This window comes from Lissotriton vulgaris, chromosome 6 (assembly GCF_964263255.1).
Source record: "Lissotriton vulgaris chromosome 6, aLisVul1.2, whole genome shotgun sequence".
Classification (NCBI taxonomy): domain Eukaryota; kingdom Metazoa; phylum Chordata; class Amphibia; order Caudata; family Salamandridae; genus Lissotriton; species Lissotriton vulgaris.
The window spans coordinates 1004866496-1004888924 of record NC_141694.1 but is presented as its reverse complement, the minus strand read 5'-3'; the positions used below and the strand labels follow the sequence as shown (position 1 = coordinate 1004888924).

General features: G+C 44.5%; 1 protein-coding gene across 18 annotated transcripts in view; it reads left to right on the top strand.

Annotated features, from left to right (window-relative positions):
• The window catches only part of AFDN (afadin, adherens junction formation factor), a 2152715-nt gene that overhangs the window by 352612 nt on the left and 1777674 nt on the right, over window positions 1-22429 (top strand). The window lies entirely within an intron of this gene.

Here is a 22429-nt window from a genome sequence, read left to right as displayed (position 1 = left end):
TATCAACTGCTGCATTATCTGCAGATTGTAACACACAATCTCTTTGGAGTTAATCATTATCTTCACAATTTTTTTGTGTGGAAACTTTAACATTGTCTTTACACACTATTTCAGTTGGGACATGCGCACGATTATCTTTACACACTATCTCTGTGGGCACTAGAACATCTTTATAACACAATGGGACTTGAGCATCCCTATAACCACACATTATCTCTGTTGTGACTTGAAAATCATTCTTCCCATACTAGTTGAATGGGGACTTGAACATTGTCTTTAAACCAGATATCAGTGGAGACCTATACTCTCTCTCTGGGGTCTTAAACATCCCTATAACCACACACCGGCTTGGTGGGGACTTGATATCACCTTTGTCACAGAGTATCATTGTGGGGATTTGAATATGATTTCCTTCACTCACCACCACTGTGGGCACTTTAACATTCCTATATTCACACACAAATCTCTGTTTGGACGTGAACATCCTTATCTTTACAACCTATGTATGTGGAGACCTGAACATTGGCTTTACACACTCTTTCAGTGGGGACATGAACAAGATTATATTTACACTGTGTCTCTGTGGGAACTTAAACATTGCAGTAATCGATCACTATCTTTGTCGGAACTTGATAATCACTTTAGTAACACAAACTCTTTGTTGGGACTTGTAGTGACCGGGTTTTTGGTTCTATTTCTGAGTGATGGTGACTTTAGCTTGCTACCATCCTAGATCCCGATTCTTAGCTTGTTTTGATCCTTTTCAGGCCTCTTTTCAGACCTAGAAGCATAAACTAGAGGATATCCGCTTTATATGATGATAGATCCCTTATTCCTGACTCTAATCCATCTATTGCCTATTGGCTTTGACATAATTGTGTCCTTTCATCATTTTCAGGCCTGAAGACCTGTAGTAGAGGGTGGATCCTGTAGTTCTGATTTTATATTACCTATTGGTAGGGTTTGTGAATGTATTTTGATAGAGCTATGTGTCTATATCATCCTTTTCGGGCCTACAAGGCCCAGAACCAGAGATACTCCATTTTGCTTTCTGCCTCTGCAGACTGAGATGTTTGAAGGTCGTGTGATGTTTTAGTTATGAGGTGTTGTTCGCTCTTTGCAAACTAGAGAGAACCGGCCGGAGCTGAATCTTATCAAGAAGTGTCCCTGGGGCTCACGTCTCTAGATGAAACAAGCAGCTGATCACTGTGAGTGCGTTTGGAGCAGGGAGCCTTGTTCATGGATTTGGTGGGAGGAGGCTACTGGCTGGAACTTTCCACTAGGGGAGAGCATTCCATATTAGCGAAGTGCAGAGAGGTGGAGTTGTCAGAAGCAGTTGTGTTCAGATGGATCTTGGAGTGTTCAGATGGATCTTGGAGCAGTCAGATGAATCTTGGAATGGTAAAAGGCAGTTGGTCTTTGGAGCTGAAGAGAGCAGTCAGAGATGATCATTGGAGCTGGAACTGTCAGCTGGAGCTGCCAGTTTGTCTGAATGTATTGAAGCAGTTACCAGGCAGATGGAAGAGCTTGGAGCAGTTGGAGCCAGTGGAGTGAAGCCGTGGTGACAGAGGGAGAGAGCCCTGGTTCCACCAGAATGAGAGAAACATTCCTTTCTTATAGGGTGAGGTATTCTAAACTAGTTTGCTTTACACTTAATCATTCACTTTCTTTTATTCCCTAGGCTATATTCCCTACTGTATTGCTGCGCTCGGGTTAGCGCTCAGGTTATTGCTGGGCGGAGTTGTTATAGGGAGGAACGCGAGGGCCCTTGAGGTGGATGTGCACTCTCAGTGGCAGGGACAGAGAGTCCAATGTTATTTCCTACAACTACCTCGGCGTAGGGGGCGAAGGGGAGGCTCATGCGGTGTACAGACACGCATTTTTAAACTAACCTTTACATTGTTTAATAACCAATTTGCTGCTAGAATGTTGTAAGAACTCCGATAAATTGCTTTTTTCTGTAGAAATTGTTTTTGACTACCTGTGCCTTTCTTCTTGATCCCGCCCCGGTCCGCCGCGTCCATTGTGGGCGTTTGTGCGGAGGGCGAGGAATACTCCACTTCCTGCCTACGCTGCGCTCAGGTTAGCGCTCTAGTTCCTTCCCTCCAGCCCCCTTATTATGACGTTAGGGCGGCGACCGTGCAGCGGACGCGCACAGCGGGCGCGCCGAGGCGACCGAACGCGGCCAAGGGCGAGGAGTCCTGTCTCTACTACAGGGGAATCGGCTAAAACCATAATGTTTACGGGTGAGCAATTGCTCAACTTCTGCACCTCCGTCAAGGCCGCCTGTAAACACAGCATTGCTCCGGGCGATGGGATGTTTAAGTGTATGGTGTATGGTGTGTCACCTTAATTTCGCCCCGGCCCGGACAATTAGCAATACCGGATGTCTACTAAAGGGGTTTTTAATCAATTGTCGTTCTTTTAAAAAACATAGCTTAGATATCTATGATGTCCTGACTGATTATCAGGTAGATTTGCTGTTTCTAACTGAAACATGGTTAGAGGAATCTTCGTCACCTGAGATTTTGGAGGCTCTTCCACCAGAATATAGCTTACTGCGAATCGATAGAGGAGTCCAAAGAGGGGGTGGTATCGCAATGGTATATAAGACTAAGTTTGAGTGCTCATTGGAGCTTATAAAAATTAGTAATTGTGAAGCTGATCTTTTTTCCATTAAAATCTCCCCTGAATGCACGATTATGGGATATCTCATCTATCGCCCCCCTGGGGGTTCTACATTGTTCGCTGATAGTTTATTGGAATCAGTGACTCAGCCGGCCCTACGCTACAATAAATTCATCTTACTAGGTGATCTTAATCTTCACTTTGAGGATATGAAATGCATAGAGGCACAATCAATGATATCCTCCTTGAAATCCCTGATGCTCTCCCTTCTGGATAAGATGCCTACGCATCAGGCGGGTCATCTCTTGGACCCCATATTCTCTAACTGGGACGGTATAAGGGTACTCCCTCCTATCAGAGTTCCGTGGTCTGACCATTACCTTATCCCATTTAATATCACTGGCAGTGGTAAGGGGTATAGACCTGAGCGGCCTACGGTATGCAAACATAGGAAATGGAATTTTTTTAATCAGGAAACATTTGAATCTGTGCTTATGCTAGGGAAACCACCCCTTAGTAAAACTTCTAAGGAAGCTTGGACGGAGTATGAGGACTGGGTATCTAAAGCGTTAGACAAGGTGGCCCCATGGACCCATAAAGCTCCTACTCGCAGGACAAAGTCCGCCCACTGGTATAACGAGGATTTGCGTGCAGCCAAAGCCAGTTGTAAAAGACTTGAACGCCTGTGGCGTAAAGATTATGACTCTGATATGAAAGAGCGTTATATGAGCAGCCTGAAGGAATACCATAGGCGCATTAATAAGGCGAAAGGACTATTCTTTAAAGAAAGGATTGAATCTGCTGAAAACTCCTCAAAGGAGTTCTTTTGTATCTATAAGGAGCTCACGGCTCTCTCCAGGACGGAGACCAAAGACCACTTATCCACTGAAATATGCGAATCTATCGCCGATCACTTTGTACATAAGGTGGAGAAGATTTATGTGTCTTTTCAGCAGGGAACACATGAAAAATTATGGCCGAGAATTACTGACCCAGGAAGGTTTACTAGCGCTTGTCTCAATGAATTTACGGTCCCCCCGAGGGAGGAACTGATAAAGTTAATCATGAGTATTCAGTCTGGCTCCCCTTTGGACGTGGCGCCGCCTCGGATCCTTAGGAACCATGCCCACCTCTTATCAAGTTATATAGGCAATCTGGCTCATCTTTCCTTCCAAGAAAGATTAGTGCTGGCGGAATGGAAACTCGCACAGGTTGTTCCAATTAAAAAGAAGGCCACATTGAGCATCTCTAACTTAGACAACCTCAGACCCATTTCGCTTTTGCCATTCTGTGCCAAAGTGGTGGAAAAACTGGTTACCAATCAGCTGGTTAAATATGTGGAAGACAACCAGCTCCTTCATCCCTCCCAATCTGGCTTTAGGGCTAGGTATTCGACGGAAACTGCCCTTCTCTTTTCCACAGAGCTGCTCCGTCAGAAAGTGGACGAAGGACAGACGGCCGCCTTAATATTGCTGGACATAAGTGCGGCATTTGACACCGTGTCGCACCCTAGATTGCTAGCCCGTCTGAGAGAAATTGGTGTTGATGGTCCGGCACTTGAATGGATGACCTCCTTCCTGGCGGACAGACAATTTCAAATACACTGTCCCCCCTTCAAATCCACGCCCCGAATTCTAAACCATGGGGTCCCGCAGGGTTCCATTTTAAGTCCTGTATTGTTTAATCTATACATGGAACCCCTGGCCAGGTTGGTGGAATCGTATGGGGTGGATATCGTATCATATGCGGATGATACGCAACTGGTGGTTACGCTATCTCATAACCCAGTTGAGACGGCTGGTAATTTCAGGGAGTGCCAGGTGACACTAGCGAACTGGAGGAAGTGCAACTGTCTTCGCCTGAACGGCAATAAGACGAAGCTCCTTGTGATTGGCTCCTCGCCCTCAATTTGGTCATCTGCTTGGTGGTGGCCCAGCGACCTGGGTCCTACACCCATCCCCTCTGACACTGTGAAGAACTTGGGTGGCTTTTGGACTCCAAGCTCACATTTTCCCAACACATAGGTAAGATGGCGGGGAGATGCTACGGCATACTGAAGGTCCTGCGGAAGATCCTGGACCTCCTACCTATGAAAGATAGGAAAACCCTGGTCCACGCACTGGTCATGTCCCATCTTGATTATGGGAACGTCCTGCTCTGTGGCCTTAGTAAAAAGGGATTGGCCCAGCTACAGTGTGTCCAAAATGCGGCGGCCAGGCTTGTGTTGAAGTTGCCGAGAAGATCGTCCAGTAAACGTGCACTGCAACGCTTGCACTGGCTCCCCATTAGGTTTAAGACCATGTGCTTTAGTCACCGTATCGCACATGGCAAGGATCCGGTCTATCTCCACAAGCTGCTAACTATTTATCGTCCTAGATGACTCCTGAGATCCAGGGGCAGTATGCAGTTTGTGATACCCCGCATACACAAAGCACGGATGGGAGGGCGTTCTTTTAGATTCAAGGCCAGTCAACAATGGAATGATCTTCCTGTTGAATTGCGGATGGAGCCATCGGAAACCAGGTTCCGGCAGAAGCTCAAGACCCATCTATTTCCGAAAGATTCGTTTTTCTGATGGTCTCCTTTCCCCTTGTTCCTCATCTCCATAGTTTGTTCTTGATTTTTAATGTTGGTACGCATCCTAGCGCGGATACGCACTGTTCCAGTGTATTCAGGCGCTTAATAAATGTTTTTATTATTATTATTATTACTGATTAATCCCTTTTCTTTCAGCTGTGTGCAGTCCTGTTATAATCCATTTCCCTTTTTAGCTATTTACAGTTCCTGTCAGCTATATGTGGATGTGTTAGTAATAAAGCTTGATGTATTCCTTAGATGTGTCTATTCCCCTTTACTTTTCAGGCTATGCCTAGATTGCTAGTTATTGTGATGTTATAATTTGCTATTGTGTAATAAAGGGACCCCAGTTCTTAGTGAACCATTGTGTAACTGTTATTTGTTTGGTAAAGTTAACCTTTCTTCTAGTCAGATGCTGTTATGTGGACGGATGGGTTTCCCATTCGGGTAAGTGGTAACTGAGCAAGGGAGCAGGGAGCACTTATATCAGAGAATAACCTTTGCATATTGTGATTTGGCCATTCTTGTGTGAGAGGATTGAACTGTCTTTCTACCACATAAAATATAATATTACATTCTCAGTAGATATTAGATATATAGAGAAACTTCCCAACAGAGAGAGAGAGAGAGCTGAAGGTATTCATAGGACAGAGATTGCCGCTAGAGAGAGTGGCATTATTGAGAGCATGGATTGTGATCAATGTGTATACCCACATGATTGTGGCTTGTGAGAGCACCGGGAGGATACGGTGTGTAGTGAGATTGCTGCTAGAGAGAGTGGCATTAATGAGAGCATTGATTGTGGTCAATGTGTATACCCACCGGATTGTGGCTTGTGTGAGCACTGATTGTGGTCAGTGTGTAATGGTAAGTAATCAGAACTGCCCCCTTCACTATGAGTAGGAGGGTAGTATAGTCTGGGCCTAAGTTGCCGCGAGACTATAAGGTATGAGTGTGGTGTAGAATATGGAATTCCGTAGCAATTAGTGATTGTTTCTAGTAATCCCTATAGATTTAGTGGTGTTTTTGATGATGTAAGCCTGTATATTGCTAATTCCCCATCCCCAGGAAGGTACCTCGGTACTTTGGTAAGTAGGCTCTGGGGAGGGAGATGGTTACGTTTCGGCTGGATTGGCGATGTCTTGGTGAGCTGGTGATATCTGGTCTGAAAATCCGGTCGTTACAGGACTTTAACATGATTACCTACACATAGCATCTGAGCAAAGGGCATGAGATTCCTACAGCCACACACCATTTAGGTAGAGACTTGAACATGTATATTATCACATACTATCTCCACCTGAACTTGAAAGTCAACATTTTCACACACACGTCATGTGGGGACTTGAACAATATGTTTACACACTATTTCAGTAGGCCATGATCATAATTATCTTCACACACCCTGTGGGAACTTGAACTTCATTATCTTCACACACTATCTATGTGGAGACTTGAACACTGTCTTTTCTCACTTTTTCACTCGGGACTTGAATAAGATTATCTTCATCCACCATCTTTCTAGGGACTTGAACATCCAATAATCATACACTATTTCTACTGGGACAATAAGATCTCTATATATTCACACACTTTCTCATTGTCATTAGCTAATGTAATCATAAGTTGAGTGTTATCAGCGTAAGATACCATCTTCACCATATGGCTCTGGATAACATCGGCCAATGGGCGCAGGTAAAGATTTAAAAGAGGCACTCCCCTCTGCAACGGGATAACGTGCAAGGTATATGGCTTCTGGATGACCTGAAACCCGCGTTTATGAAGGAAGTCTGCAATCCTATCAAAGACTCAACCCCTAATACCATGTGTCCACAATTGATCCAGTAACACAGTATACAAGACTGCATCGAAAGCTGCATTGAGATTTAGCATATTGAGTGCCCCAGATTTCCCTGCGTCAGCCACCTTGAGTAGTGACTCTGGGGCCAGAAGTAACCCTGGTCGTAGTTCGCAAAGTAGCGCTACGCGTAGCTACGCGAAGAGCACTTCAGAATGCAGAATGCAGAAATGAAATACACAGAACGTTTGTTCACTCACCGGGGAGGTTTCTAACGTTGCGGTGTTCTCTAACGTCTCACGTTGACACTCACCCGGGATCCGTCCGTCTTTCCTTGCTGTCATTTGTTGAATAACAAACTGTTATCGGGAAACACTCTCTCCTTTGTTAATGCACGCCGCCGACTTCAATCAGTTTAAAGTTCACTTTCAATTACGGCATGCGGGAAAGTGTTTTCACAATGTTTATGGCGTCCTGCCTTTTCATATAACAGATTGTCCGTGCTGGGCTCCCTCCCATGCCACAATATGATTCAAGCAACTGTCCTTACGAGAGGAGCGCTAATATGCTGGTGCCGGCGGCGAAGTAAGGACAACTTCGTAATTTAATTCCAAGCAATTTTGAAAAAACGCACGCCGCACTCTTCTTGGATAGTTTCACTCACTTTTTAATGAGCTCCACCAAATCTCCACCTACGCGTTTCGAACTGCCCTAGTTCTTGATCACGGTAGTTACATTTGTCCTTCCTTACTTTCACCAATTTATACCATAAACACCACTTTTGCAATTATGATGCATTGTGGGTTTGGTAGTGCAATGTTTACATTTTTACTCTTGTGTATTCACAAATTGCCCTGTGTCATGCGATCCACATGGCGGATCATGTTCCACACTGGTCATATGTGTTTTTGTATTTCAGTATGTACACTCCTGGGGAGTGTTTGTTCTCCCAAAAAAATAGTGTGTTTAGGGATCAATGCTCTTACTTCAATTGTATCTAAGTCATAAAGTCGATGTTTTTATACTTGGGTATACATGTTTGTTTTTCTGCTGTAAATGTAACTACCGTGATCAAGAACTAGGGCAGTTCGAAATGCGTAGGTGTGAAGGCCTAGCCCTTCTCAGGGGGTCCCAAAAGGACCCCCAAGGGCAATAAAAAATTATTTTTTTTTAAATCGTGGGGTACCCGCACTGTACGTGTACGGTACGCGTACCGTGCGCGTACCCCGCGATTTAAAAAAAAACTTGGTGGCACTTGGTGGTCCTTCTGGGACCCCCTGAGAAGGGCTAGGGGGTCAGGGGGGTCTCACCCCTGCCCCCCTTTCGCGTTTTCCACTCTCGTGCTCTCTTGTGCCTCACTTCTCCTGAGAAACAAGATGGCTGCTCAGGTGGTCCCAGAAGGATAATAACATATATAAACGTTATACGCTAATAGAATTAGCATTTACAAAACCTTTGAAATTTATTGAAAAAAAATATTGGTTTCACGCCTGATATAGTTAGGAATTAGCATTTAAAAAACCTTGCAAATTCACTAAAAAAACATAGGTTTCAGGCCTTATATAGTTTGGAATTAGCATTTAAAAAACCTTGCAAATTCACTTAAACAAAACATAGGTTTCAGGCCTTATATAGTTAGGAATTAGTATTTTAAAAACCTTGCAAATTCACTTAAAAACCCATAGGTTTCAGGCCTTATATAGTTAGGAATTAGCATTTAAAAAACCATTGAAATTGCTCCTATATAGTTAGTTGTACTAACTATATTTCGCGCACCCGCAATCCACTGCTGATGATGTCACATATTACATAATTCATGACATGGTCAGTGACATCACTGATGACATCTCAAATGACATCACTGATGACATCTCATTTGACATCACTGATCACTTCACTGATGATATTAATCATGTGATAATACGATGTACCTCCTCACTCTCTAATATAACCACTGAAAAAACAATAGATTTCATACCAGTTATAGTTAGCTAAACATTTTACTCATACAAAACCATTGAAATTCCCACATTATAGTTAGTTGGACTCACTATAACTTGCGCGCCCGCAATCCACTGCTGATGATGTAATATGTGACATCATTCATGACCTGGTCAGTGACATCACTGATGACATCACTGATGATATCTCAAATGACATCACTGATTACATCACTGATGGCTTCTCAATTGACATCACTGATCTCATCACTGATGACATCATTCACGTGATAATACGATACACATCCTCACACTCTAATATAACCTTTGATACACCCAGTGTTAAATACAGACTACCATTCTTGAAACCATTGACACACCAATACTATTTTAAAAACCTTGCAAATTCACTTAAAACCCATAGGTTTCAGGCCTTATATAGTTAGGAATTAGCATTTAAAAAACCATTGAAATTGCTCCTATATAGTTAGTTGTACTAACTATATTTCGCGCACCCGCAATCCACTGCTGATGATGTCACATATTACATAATTCATGACATGGTCAGTGACATCACTGATGACATCTCAAATGACATCACTGATGACATCTCATTTGACATCACTGATCACTTCACTGATGATATTAATCATGTGATAATACGATGTACCTCCTCACTCTCTAATATAACCTTTGATACACACAGTGTTAAATACAGACTACCATTCTTGAAACCATTGACACACCAATACCAGTTACTACATACGCACTCACTGATTCCTAGATCTACACACACATCCACTCTTTCACCCATACAATTACTCATACATACAGTCATTCATCAAAACAACACTATCATATGCACTCATACACCTATACAGAGACTCACACATTGCCACTCATCCATGGAGTTACTCACAAACCTAGTCAGTCATGCAAACAATCAATCACACTCCCATTTCCTCATGTATAGTTATACACACAACACCTTACTTATTCAAACATATACTAACATATACTCTCTTATACAATCACTGATACAAGTACACATTGATCCATACAGCCACTCGCACAATCACTGACTCTTATGTATAGTTATTTATATATGCCAACTCTTATATGCACTGTGTTTTACATATGTACTTACTTGGACATGTAGCACTGAGATAGCCATTCACTCACCAACACACCCATGCACACAGTCAACTGCCCATGCAGCTGTTTTCACATGCACTCTTGAACCCATACACCAAGTGAATCAAAGACTCACGCGCTCAAAGACTTCCTAACGGAACTAAATCTCACACAAGCATACACGCAACCGACTCACCTGAAAGGAGCAACGTTAGACTGGATAATATCAAGAAACGAAGACACATCAATCCTCTCAATAGACCAATGTGACTGGTCAGACCATCATGCAATAACATTTTTGATTCCCACGTTGAAAAAGAGCGAGACCTCGCAACCCATCAAGATCAAAAAATGGATGAGACACAAAAGAGGAGAATATTGAACTACTAGTAGAATGCTGCGAGAGAGACCTAAAGCTTCCTAGCAACCTGCAGAATGTAAACAATCTGACAGATCACTACACAACCTCAGTCTTGGAAATCGTCAACAACATCATGCCACTAAAGCTGAAAAGAGTCACTGAGAAGATAAAAAATCCATGGTTTAATGGGTCACTGAACGAAGAAAGGCATAAACTGAGAATGGCTGAAAGAAAATGGAGACAACACCCTTCATCCCCCGAACTGAAATCCCTCAGAAAAGCCAGAAACCAATATAACAAAAAGATAATCAACTCTAAAAAGGAATACATAAGATCAGAACTTGATAAGGCCAAAAACAGACCAGGGAAATTATTTGAAATCTTAAAGGATCAATCAAATAAACTAGCAAAATCTGCCCAAATGAACACGAAAACACCTCTAAGCTGTGAAGAATTTGCAGCATTTTTTACGGATAAGGCCAATTCGCTTGAGAAAGAGCTCAAAAGCACGGCGGATAACCTACCCACCCACCCAACCAGTATTCACGATCGACTCCAGCCTGGATACAGATTGTAATAAGGCCAAAAACAAAGCACAGTGGAGCACCTTTAAATTATATGACCAGAATACCGTCACCAAAACGCTCTTGGATATCAAACCTAACAACCACTATAACGACCCTTTACCCGCGAAATGCCTAAAAGAAATCAGCCATATTGTAGTTCCAATCTGGACCAAAATAATAAATGCTTCGCTATCTCAAGGGATCCTCCCAGACTGCCTAAAAACAGGACAAGTTGTCCCCATAATTAAAAAACCCACAGCGGATGCTACAGACCCGAATAATTTTCGCCCAGTGACCAACATCCCTTTACTTGCCGAACTAATTGAGAAATGCGTGCAAGGCCAACTGAGTCAACACATCACCAACTTCTCCCCACTAGACAATTACCAATCAGGATTCAGAGCTGGACATAGCACGGAAACAGCGATCCTCCATATTGTTGACGACGCACTACAAGCCCTGGATCATAATCGAGCATGCCTACTGATTCTCCTGGACCTATCTTCTGCGTTTGACACAGTAAACCACAGAGCATTACTGACCAGGCTGCAGGATAGGATGGGTATTTCTGGCATTGTGTGGAAATGGTTCAAATCATTCCTGCATAACAGATCACAGAGATTCCTGGTTAACCAGTCACTCTCACCATCATGCCCTAACTTAATTGGAGTCCCTCAAGGATCAACATTATCCCCTGACCTGTTTAACTTGTATGTCGAACCTCTAACAGAAATTCTCCATAATTCACAGATCTCGTACCACATGTACGCAGACGACACGCAAATATACATAAAGATCGCATCCCTGGAAGACATCGAACTAATGAATGAGACGTTAAAAATTACACTGAAATGGCTAACAAACAATCACCTGAAGCTAAATACTCACAAAACTGAGTTCCTATTAATTGCTCCTCCAAAGAACCAAACGGAAATGAAGAAATGGACCAAGCTAGTGACAGCGCTAAATTGCACCCCTACCCTAGTCTACTCAGCGAAATCGCTAGGAATCACATTAGATGAGAACCTCGACATGCAAGCCCACATTAAATCCATGGCTAAAAGTGCCCGTTTCCACTTGAACTATATAAGAAAAGTGAAACCATTCATCTCAGAGGCGCATCTGAAACTGGCAATCCAATCCTTAGTTATCTCAAGAATTGAATATGGGTGCACCACTTTAGCCGGCCGACCAAAAACATCCACAGCACCACTAAAAGCATGCCTTAATGCAGCGGCAAGACTTATCTCTGGATCGAGGAAATTCGACCATATCTCTCCGCACCTGAAAGCATTAAACTGGCTACCATATGAAACCAGAATTCAATTAAAAATGGCGTGCACCACCCACAAAGCGCTCCACTACAACACACCTAGATACCTAGCCGGGAAAATTGAACTATCAGGAGGAAACAGACCAGCCAGGAGTGCCAAGGAACTGCTGTTGCGGCCAGCCATCTTCCGGAAGAAAAAGACTTATGACCGAGCATTCTCGGGAGCAGCCCCCAGAATCTGGAATTCACTCCCTCCAAACATTAGAAAGCTTCCTGATGAGCAAATACCTCACATAGTGATAACGGCTGATCATAGATAGGATCTATTGCCCTAAGACAGAGCACCGATGTCGCTAGTAAGGAATATCGCTAACTTTGAACCAAGATAAACCCAGAACTATGATGTGATGCAGGAGCCTCTCCTGAGACCTAGTTGTATACTTACTACTACCTCATGTTTTACTTGATTTAGTTCCACGTCCTCACCTACTGAATTTCTTATATTTATCTACCTCATATTTGTTTTGCTGTTTAAGTCGTGTTTCAGATATGTTAATCTTTAATCTAACTCATATCGTAAATGCTCTTATTATGTAAACATAGTTAGATACTCACCTCCAAAAGCCATACAATTATCTACCTCATATCTGTTGTTTTAAATTGTAACTACTTATGTTAATCTTTAACCGACCTCCTAATGTCAAGTGCTCTGATACCCACGGGTCTTGTCCGCGCTATGCAAAACACTATAATAAATAAATAAATAATAAATCAACTGCTCACACATCTATGCACAGAGTCACACACCTCCCAGCCACCCCCACACACACTCACCCTCACATACAAATACTTGGGCAACCAATCAATTATCCATATAACCACTCATATAGCTACTGATCAACACATGCAGCAGCTTACACAACAACAGACATAATGATGCACACATTCAGACAGTTTAGTCACTAATCCATGCATTCAGTAAGATACATTTAATCACTCACTCATACAGTCAGTCACGTATCTACTAAATCCTTCATCCACACCCTCATACATACACTCATTGTTCAATATGTAAAACATATTTTAACTTTACAGAAACACACATTCACTGGATAATGTCATCAGTGATGTCATTTGAGATATCATCAGTGATGTCATCAGTGATGTCACTGCCCATGTCATGAGTGATGTAATATGTGATGTCATCAGCAGTGCATTACACGCGCAAGTTATGGTGAGTCCAACTAACTATAACGTGGGAATTTCAATGGTTTTGTACGAGTAAAATAATTAGCAAACTATAACTGGTATGAAACCTATGGTTTTTTCAGTGTTTGAGGCGATGCCACATTACACCTAACAATCGAAAAATTTCACTTCTCACATGTAGAATGGACCAGCACTCAAATCTCTGGAATTATCCAATTTAATTCAAAGGCAGCATTCGGGAGGACATATGTTAATTCAGATTTTTATAGAGAGGGAGCCTAGAAAGAGCCCCAAGAGCAGGTGTAAGGAATACTTTGAGAGAAAGAAGAGCTGTGTGAGGAGAGAACCATTTCATTCTTGAATTATAATGACAAACATTATATAGATGTGACAGTTCTTCTATTGTAATCATCCTAAAGTATCAGAACAAATCAGTATGGGGAGTTTATTGCAATCAGAAATACAGTTGTATCTTCTTAATGGAGACTAGAGTTGATAAGATGGGTGTTAGAAAAGAAAATGAGTACTCTGATACTTGGATTTTTAAGGAAGTGTAAACCTTCCTGGATGAATACAGTTTAAATCAGTTAATGCTGCATTTGAAGTGGGATTCTTAGATATGGGATACTTACAGTCTATCTCTAGTGGTGGCTTGAGTCCCACTATTATCACATCATATCATCTCATGAGCATATATAAAATGCACCTTCACACCTGAGAGTACTTGTTGCTGAATACCATATGTTTTTAGTTATCCAAGTAAATAATACTTATTGTATAGACCTTGGAAGGAATAAAGGCTGAGTGGTCGCACCAGGATTCAGATATGTGAGAGAGTGGTCAAACACATTTTCCTCAAGTGGATTACTTCATTTAATAAGCCATCAGACTAATACAATCTGTATGGGTTCTTCAGCACACCTATCCTTGCAAACATCATGATGGAGACTTGGATATGACTGTAATCACACATTTACACTGTGGGCACTTAAACATCACTATAATCGCATAATATCTCTATGGATCCTATTATTCACACACTATCTCTGTGGGAACCTGGACAGGTCTATAATCACACACTATCTCTGTGGGGACCTGGGCATGTCTGTAATCACACACATTCTCTTTGGCAACTGTAGTAATATTATAGTCACACACCATCTCTGTGGGGACCTCAACATCTCTATAATCACACACTATTTTTGTGGGGACCTGGGAATGTCTATAATCACACACTATCTCTGTGGGGACCTGAGCATGTCTATAATCACACACTATGTCTGTGGGGATCTGGGCATGTCTATAATCACACATTCTCTTTAACAACCACGGTAATACTATAGTCACAAACCATCTCTGTGGGGACTTGAGCATTCCTGTATTTACACGCAAGCTCTGTTTTGGCTTGAGCATCATCAGCTTCTCATTCCCTCTATGTGGCTTTATGAATACTTACAAGTAGTAAAGTTAGACTTTTGGTCTAAGTTTACATTGTTTTTTTTTTTTTTTTGAAATATCTTTATTCGGCAATTTTCACCATAAAAGAACACAATATATAAAACATTTCACTTCTGATAAAAGATTATATAATACAGTAGAAGCAATGACACATCATTCACAGTTTACTGGCAGTAAAATCGTCCTTAGCTAGTGGACTTTCCGGTTTGAAGTTTCAACAAACGGCAACGTGTCCTCCACGCACTTCCTAGGAATTTGGCCACCCCACAGATCATACTGGCAGATGAAGAGTCTGTAGAAAGGACACGTAATGCCTGGCTATGGCACCTCAGTCCTAGTTCCCTACAGACGGGTTTCAACCAGAATTTCCGTGCCCCTTTGTAAGATGGGCAAGCGAAGAACAGGTGAGCCACCGATTCCTTAGGGGCCGCACAACCCGGGCAACCATGCGAGCTAGCATCTGTATTCTTCCATTTACCCGTAAACTCATACACCGGGAGCGTCCCATATCGCAATTTTAGGTACAGCGCTCGATCCAAAGGTTTAGTTATTAAATCTAGAAAGGGTTCCATTTTGCGCGTACACTTAATAGACAAAAATTGGTCAGTGAGAGAGCCCAATTTCCTAGACCTCATAACGTTGTTCTGTACCCAGTCCCAGTATAGTTTTTTTATGACATCTTTCGGTGGTGGTGATTGCAACTCCCATGCCTCTCTGAGACCCAAAGTGAAAACCAATTCCTTCAGGTTATTTAACCATGCTATTTTTTTACAGGTATCCAGTAAAAGTAGTTCATCTAGTCCTTCTGCATACTTTGCCAGCTCTTCAGTTCTTCGCAATCGGGACCAAAATAACAACGGGCGGAGCCTCACCAAATCCTTTACTGATTTCCTGCCCAGATCTAATCTTAATGGGATCATTGGGGTGGAAGTGGGAAGGGCTACCACTTTCCTAAAAAAGTTGTTTTCCGCTGTCATCAAGTCAGAAATCCCTTCAAACCCCCACAACTCCGAGCCATAAAGTGCTGCAGGTAGGATCTGCCCCTCATAGATGGTCATAGCTGGGGAGACCGGTTTGCTGGTTGACTCACGTATCTCCTTCAGCGTCACCCCGGATACTCTTTGATGGTTTAGTAGCATTTTAGACAAATGATCCTTCCAGGTCATGTGGCTGTTAATTCGGACACCAAGGTAGTCAAAAGACTCAACCAGTTCAAGGGGGGCGTTGTTAAGCACGAAATTATTTTTAAATCTTTTCGAGGGAGCAAAGGCCATCAATTTGGTTTTCGATGTGTTGATAGTTAAGCCTCTGTTGGTGCAGAAGGAGCTAAACCGATCCAGGAGTTTTTGCAAGCCCACCGGGGATTTAGAAATTAATAGGGTGTCGTCGGCGAAGAGAAGTGTGGGGATTCTCTCCCCCGCCAGGGATGGGGCATCCGACTCCTCCCCCATTAGATGGTCCACCACTCCATTTACAAATAGGGAGAAGAGGGTCGGAGCCATGACGCATCCCTGACGCACTGCTCTCCGCACAGGGATCCTATCTGTAAGTTGACCCTGGGATCCCCATCTCACCCTAGCATAGTTCCCCTCGTGTAGCTTAACAATTAGGCTCAGAAGACCACTGGGAATACCCATCTCTCTTAGAATTCCCCAAAGTTTTGTGCGAGGGACCAGGTCGAATGCGGTTTTAAGATCAATGAACGCCATATACAAACTACCCTTCATAATAGCAACCGCCTTCCAATATATGGCGAACAGACGAAAGACCTGGTCCATCGTACCTACCCTCCTTCTGAACCCCGCTTGTAAATGGGAGAGGATACTAGCCTCCTCTATCCAGTCGCCTACTCTTGAAATGATGACCCTGCCGACCACTTTCTGAATTATATCTATCAGACTAATGGGTCTGTAGTTTGCAGGGTCATCTCTAGCCCCCTTCTTATACACCGTGACTACCTCGGCCCCTTTCCAGGAGTCTGGAACCTGATGTCCCCTCATGATCAGATTCATTATAATCGCGATTAATTTAGCCCAGGCCTCCGGATCCGCCAACAATAGATCCCCAGGGATCCCATCCTGCCCAGCGGCTTTTTTTGGGGTTAGGTGTCTAATCGCCAAAACTACTTCACCCGTTGAGAACAAAAGATCGCTTTTATCCGCGGGAACCCCTTCACCCTGGCTATTCACCCCTGGACTAGTTAGTTCTTCCGAGTCTCCATAAAGAGATGAAAAATGTGTAAACCATTGCTGGCAAGTTATATGATCAGCCAATGGTTGCGATCTTCTCTGCCTTGATCTGTTGACCAATTCCCAAAAGAGGTTTGGGTTCCTGCCACTCACTGCATTGGAAAGATCCAGCCAATGCTGTTCCTCCCACTCCCGTTTGGCCAATGATAATGCTTTCTGGTAGTCCCTCCTGGCCGCTCTAACCAATGGAGGGTCCCCTGAAAGCAAAGCTTCTGTCAATTTTTTCCTATAGCTTTTACACTGGTCGTTATACCATACTTTACTAAGAGTAGAGGGTATAGCAGGAGCCCTATTACCTTTCCTCTTAGAGATAAAAAATTGACCAACTTGGTCTATTGTCATTTTATAGGCAGAGTCAAGGGTGGGGTATTGGGGATTGACGGTCCAGTTTTCACCAACCCATATATCTAAGGTAGAAGACAAGCCCTCAACCAATGCTTTAATACTTCCTATATCGCCCTCATTGAGCTTAGCCTTATCCCATTTCAGCCTACGATTGTTATTAAATGGGATAACTTCTTTAGTTGTTTTTAGGGTGACCACCCCTCGCCTGTCATCCAGCACACCCCAGTGAAACTTACAACACAGGGGATTGTGGTCACTATCCTGGCTTGGGACGACCTCCATATCAATCAGGTCCGGCCAGAATCCAACATCCATTAGGATGTAGTCGATTCTGGACGGGCCCGAAAGTCTATTGAAGGTCCATGCCCCTGACTGGTCGGATATTGTCCTGCCATTCAGGGCTCTTAATTTATGGTCCCTTGTCAGTGCATTAATTTGTATAGCTCTGGGCGACCATTTCCTAACAGGGGGCAGGGAAAGGGATGGAATAGACCATTTTGAATCCTCCTCTTCGATTCCTAAGGTGTCGTCTCCGAGAAGGGGTTCAAATGTACAATTAAAATCACCCCCCACCAGAATTTTAGCTGAGCAGGGGCATTTAGCTAAGGTCAAGTCCAAGGATGTTAGGGTCAAAGAGGGAGAGTCACCCTGTGTCCCTCTTGCATAAACATTAAAAAGGTCGAGCCTGACAACATCCTCCCCTCCTTTCGCCGAGAGGTGGAGTATATCATTACACTCCACACTGTGTCTTGTAACCACCCAATCCAAATCTATTTTTATCCAGACTATCAGGCCGCCCGAAGGTCTGCCCTTTCCCTTGCTTACTGCGGGCACACAGTGGGTGGTATACCCCGATTTATGTAGCGGAACAAAACTCCATGTCTCCTGGAACAGGCAGACATCGAACTGCTCAATTTGTGTGTGCCACTCCGGGATGTCTAACTTCCTCTTTAGCCCAGCAATATTCCAGGAAAGGAGGTTTATTTCCCTCCTTCCTCCTGGCATAGAAGTATAACCCACCTTAGGCAACCTCTCATTAACCACCCTGGTCGAAGGGCGCCCCCCCTCCTGGGTTAGTGTGGTGAGGGTTGCAGAGCAGCCAGCCGTGCTCATCACGGGCCCAGTTGGCCTGGAATCCTCTGTTATTACAATGGTGGTCACCATATGGTCAACAACTAGACTAACTTCTTCTTTACCAATGCTACCCCAGGTAGAACGAGAATCCTCAGCCCCTAGAGGTTCATTATCATTTCCCCCTCCCCCTTGCCCCCACCTTCAATCGCATTCTTCCAGTCCTGACAACTGGGAAAACCGATTGTAGGTATCCAACGGGGTAAAGGGCATCAAGTGGTTCATACTAGAACCCTGGTTCAGCATGTGTCTATGGGGGACCATGGACCAGGCGGAGTGTAGGTCTGGCACCCTAGTCAGCTGATGGCCATACTGAAATTGATTATTAATGTAGGGCGGAATAAGGGGCGGCCTATAACCTTGTGGTCTGTTTGTATGTTTAGAGTTAGTAACTTTTGACCTGGGATAAAAATATGTTAAGGCCCGTGGAATAACACAGGTTTCGCCATTCCCAGGTGGCCAGTTTAAGATGTAATCAACTGCCCGAGGGTCTCTAAAATTGACCACCACTAGGTCTCCCTCAATATCTTTAGTTCTACTCCCCAGCCAATTGATCCGTCTAACATGAACTATGTCCCCATCTATGTTAGGTGCTATCGGCCTATGCAACCTTAACCAATGGATAATTTTGTTTTTAAGGTCGGGGAATCCCTCCTTCTTGTTCTCTGATAGCTGCGGGACTCCCGTTAGGATCACCACGTAGGGCACGGCTTCTGGTGGAATCTCTACTTGTGGGATCTTTTTATGAGTCATTCTGCTTTTACCATCGTCCCCTTGTGCAATTTGATTGTTACTCGATGGGGCCTTTAGGGGTGGTTTTGAGGGCCCTGCTCCCAACTCAGTAGCTGGTGTTTTAGGTTGTTTAGATGGCGGTATATTATGAGTTGGGGGCACAACTCCCCCCGAGGGCTGACAAGTTTGCTTAGCCAGAGCAGAAGTGGGAGGAATTCTAGATTTACTTTGCGGTGTGGTCGGAGGGGGTATCGGCTGTACCGCCACACTTCCTTTATTTTTGGTATGGGTAGCCATACTAGTTATGGCGGCTTCCAATATAGTTAATCTAATTTCCACCTTTTTGATAGACTCATTAATTGGTAGAAGGAGAGATCTTAACAAAAATTCCAGGTTCCCTGATACTGAGGCCGGAAGTGGAGGTGATGTGATAGGAGGGGTAACTCTACTGATATTATCAGGGACCTCGTCTTGTCTGGTTGCTAAAGCTGGACAAGGACCCGGTGTAGCAACTACCTGTGGGGTGTGTTCCTGCTCAACTACTGTAGGAGTCTCAGATGAGGTCTGAGTCTTAATCCCTTTACCAAAATCAACATGTGATGTTTTTGCTTTACCTGTGACCACCCTTTGTTTCCTTCTTTTTTTACTAGGGGGCGGGCGATGGATCTGGGCGACAGGACAAATGTTAACTTTCTGCTTCCTAGATTTGGAATTGTCGGTCACACGACTAACACTAGGGGTGGGTGAAACAATTATAATATTATCCTCGGGCAAACAAGGAGTGGCTACAAAGTCACGAAACAATAGGGGGATACCATCTTGACTTACATTATCCTCACTTAGGCCATTCGAGTCACCTTCCCGGTTCAATTCAAGTAGACTGTCAGTGAGGGGTCTATGTTTCATATTCTCAACAGAGCGACGCCGCTCTGCCCTACGCTCCGCTAAGGTGAAATCCTTATCTCCCTCGCTCCTCTTGGGAAAGTAATTCTCCAGGGATCCATTACGTAATCTAGATTTTTTCCCCGGGGTTTCTGCTTCGGTTGCCATATCCATTATGTGATACACAGTGTCCTCCGATCTGCAAATGAAAGCGGTCAGGCCCAGCCCGGCCTCCTCCGGCCCCTGACGGCCACAGACGGTCCCGCCCTTGTCCCGGGCTTCTCCCGGCGCCCTCCCGCGCGCAGCGGGGAAGACAGCTCCTTTTGAAATGTTCTGGGGGTGACCTAGGGGGCGTGGCCGGCAGGGAGAGGAGCCCAGCTGACACGGGCGCGCGGGGACTCCTGGGAGTTCGAGTCCACCCGCTCTACCCTCGCAGCCCTGCCGGTACACAACAAGCCCCAGGCAAGATTCCCCACACTGCTAAGACCGCGAAGCGGGACCCGAACAGCGGGTCCGGCGAGCAGCAGCGGCTTAGCAGGAAGGATTCACCGTCAAAGGTCCGTGGCGAAAGGTCCGTGGCGTGGCAGAGATCAGGTCTGTTTCCCGCTGGTGTGGGGGCTGAAGAATGGTTTTAACAGCTGTGATGGGGGCGCGGCCGGCAGGGAGAGGAGCCCAGCTGACACGGGCGCGCGGGGACTCCTGGGAGTTCGAGTCCACCCGCTCTACCCTCGCAGCCCTGCCGGTACACAACAAGCCCCAGGCAAGATTCCCCACACTGCTAAGACCGCGAAGCGGGACCCGAACAGCGGGTCCAGCGAGCAGCAGCGGCTTAGCAGGAAGGATTCACCGTCAAAGGTCCGTGGCGAAAGGTCCGTGGCGTGGCAGAGATCAGGTCTGTTTCCCGCTGGTGTGGGGGCTGAAGAATGGTTTTAACAGCTGTGATGGGGGCGCGGCCGGCAGGGAGAGGAGCCCAGCTGACACGGGCGCGCGGGGACTCCTGGGAGTTCGAGTCCACCCGCTCTACCCTCGCAGCCCTGCCGGTACACAACAAGCCCCAGGCAAGATTCCCCACACTGCTAAGACCGCGAAGCGGGACCCGAACAGCGGGTCCAGCGAGCAGCAGCGGCTTAGCAGGAAGGATTCACCGTCAAAGGTCCGTGGCGAAAGGTCCGTGGCGTGGCAGAGTTCAGGTCTGTTTCCCCATTGTTGAAAATGTAAAGTAGAAAAGTTACATTTTTTTCTAAGTTTACAATTGTGAATTGGGCCCTATTTTAATGAGGACTTAAACACAATCCTCTTCATGAACTATATCTGTGGGGACTTAAACATCACTATAATAACACACTATCTTTGTGACAGCTTGAAAAAAAGTATAATAAAACACTATCTATGTGGGAACTTGATCATCACTATAAAACCATATAATCTCTGTGGGGACGTGAGCATTCCTGTAATGAAACACAAGCTCTGTTTTGACTAGAATCACTAGGGGGTGCCAGGAGGCACAGGGTTAAGATTGATTTGCATATAGCTGAGTATGAACTGGGGTGACAAAGTGAGCTAAAGAACGGACGATGGATTCAACCCAGATCTGTGACTGGGGGTGAGTGACTGGAACATTTCAGCACTCCGTCCATAATCTCCTTGTGTTTGAATTGTTTGTCCTAAGTTGGCAGGGTAGGCCCAGATGTGGGTCCCTTGCTCACTTTGCCACTGGATTCAAGCTAGCCTGGTTGATGAGGGGTGTTACCCTGAAACTGGTCACAGGATGCCCGTTTCCAGTAACGGGAAGACCTGGCTTGGCAGTTTGGGTAGGACTGTTTCCAATGAGGCACATGGTCAATACTGATTTGCATATAGCTGGGTCAGAACTGGGGTGGTGAAGTGAGCTAAAGAACAAGGATGGATTCAACCCAGATCCGTGACTTGGAGTGAGTGACTAAAAAGTTTCAGCACTCCGTCCATCATCTCCTTGTGTTTGCTTCGACTTGGTCAGCTTAACATTCTCTGTATGGGGCTTTGTGAATATTGAAAAGTAGTAAAGTTAGACTCTTGGTCTAAATTTACCTTTTTGAATCGGGCCCAATTTTAATGAGGACTTAGACACAATCACCTTCATGCACTATCTCTGTGGGGACTTGAACAA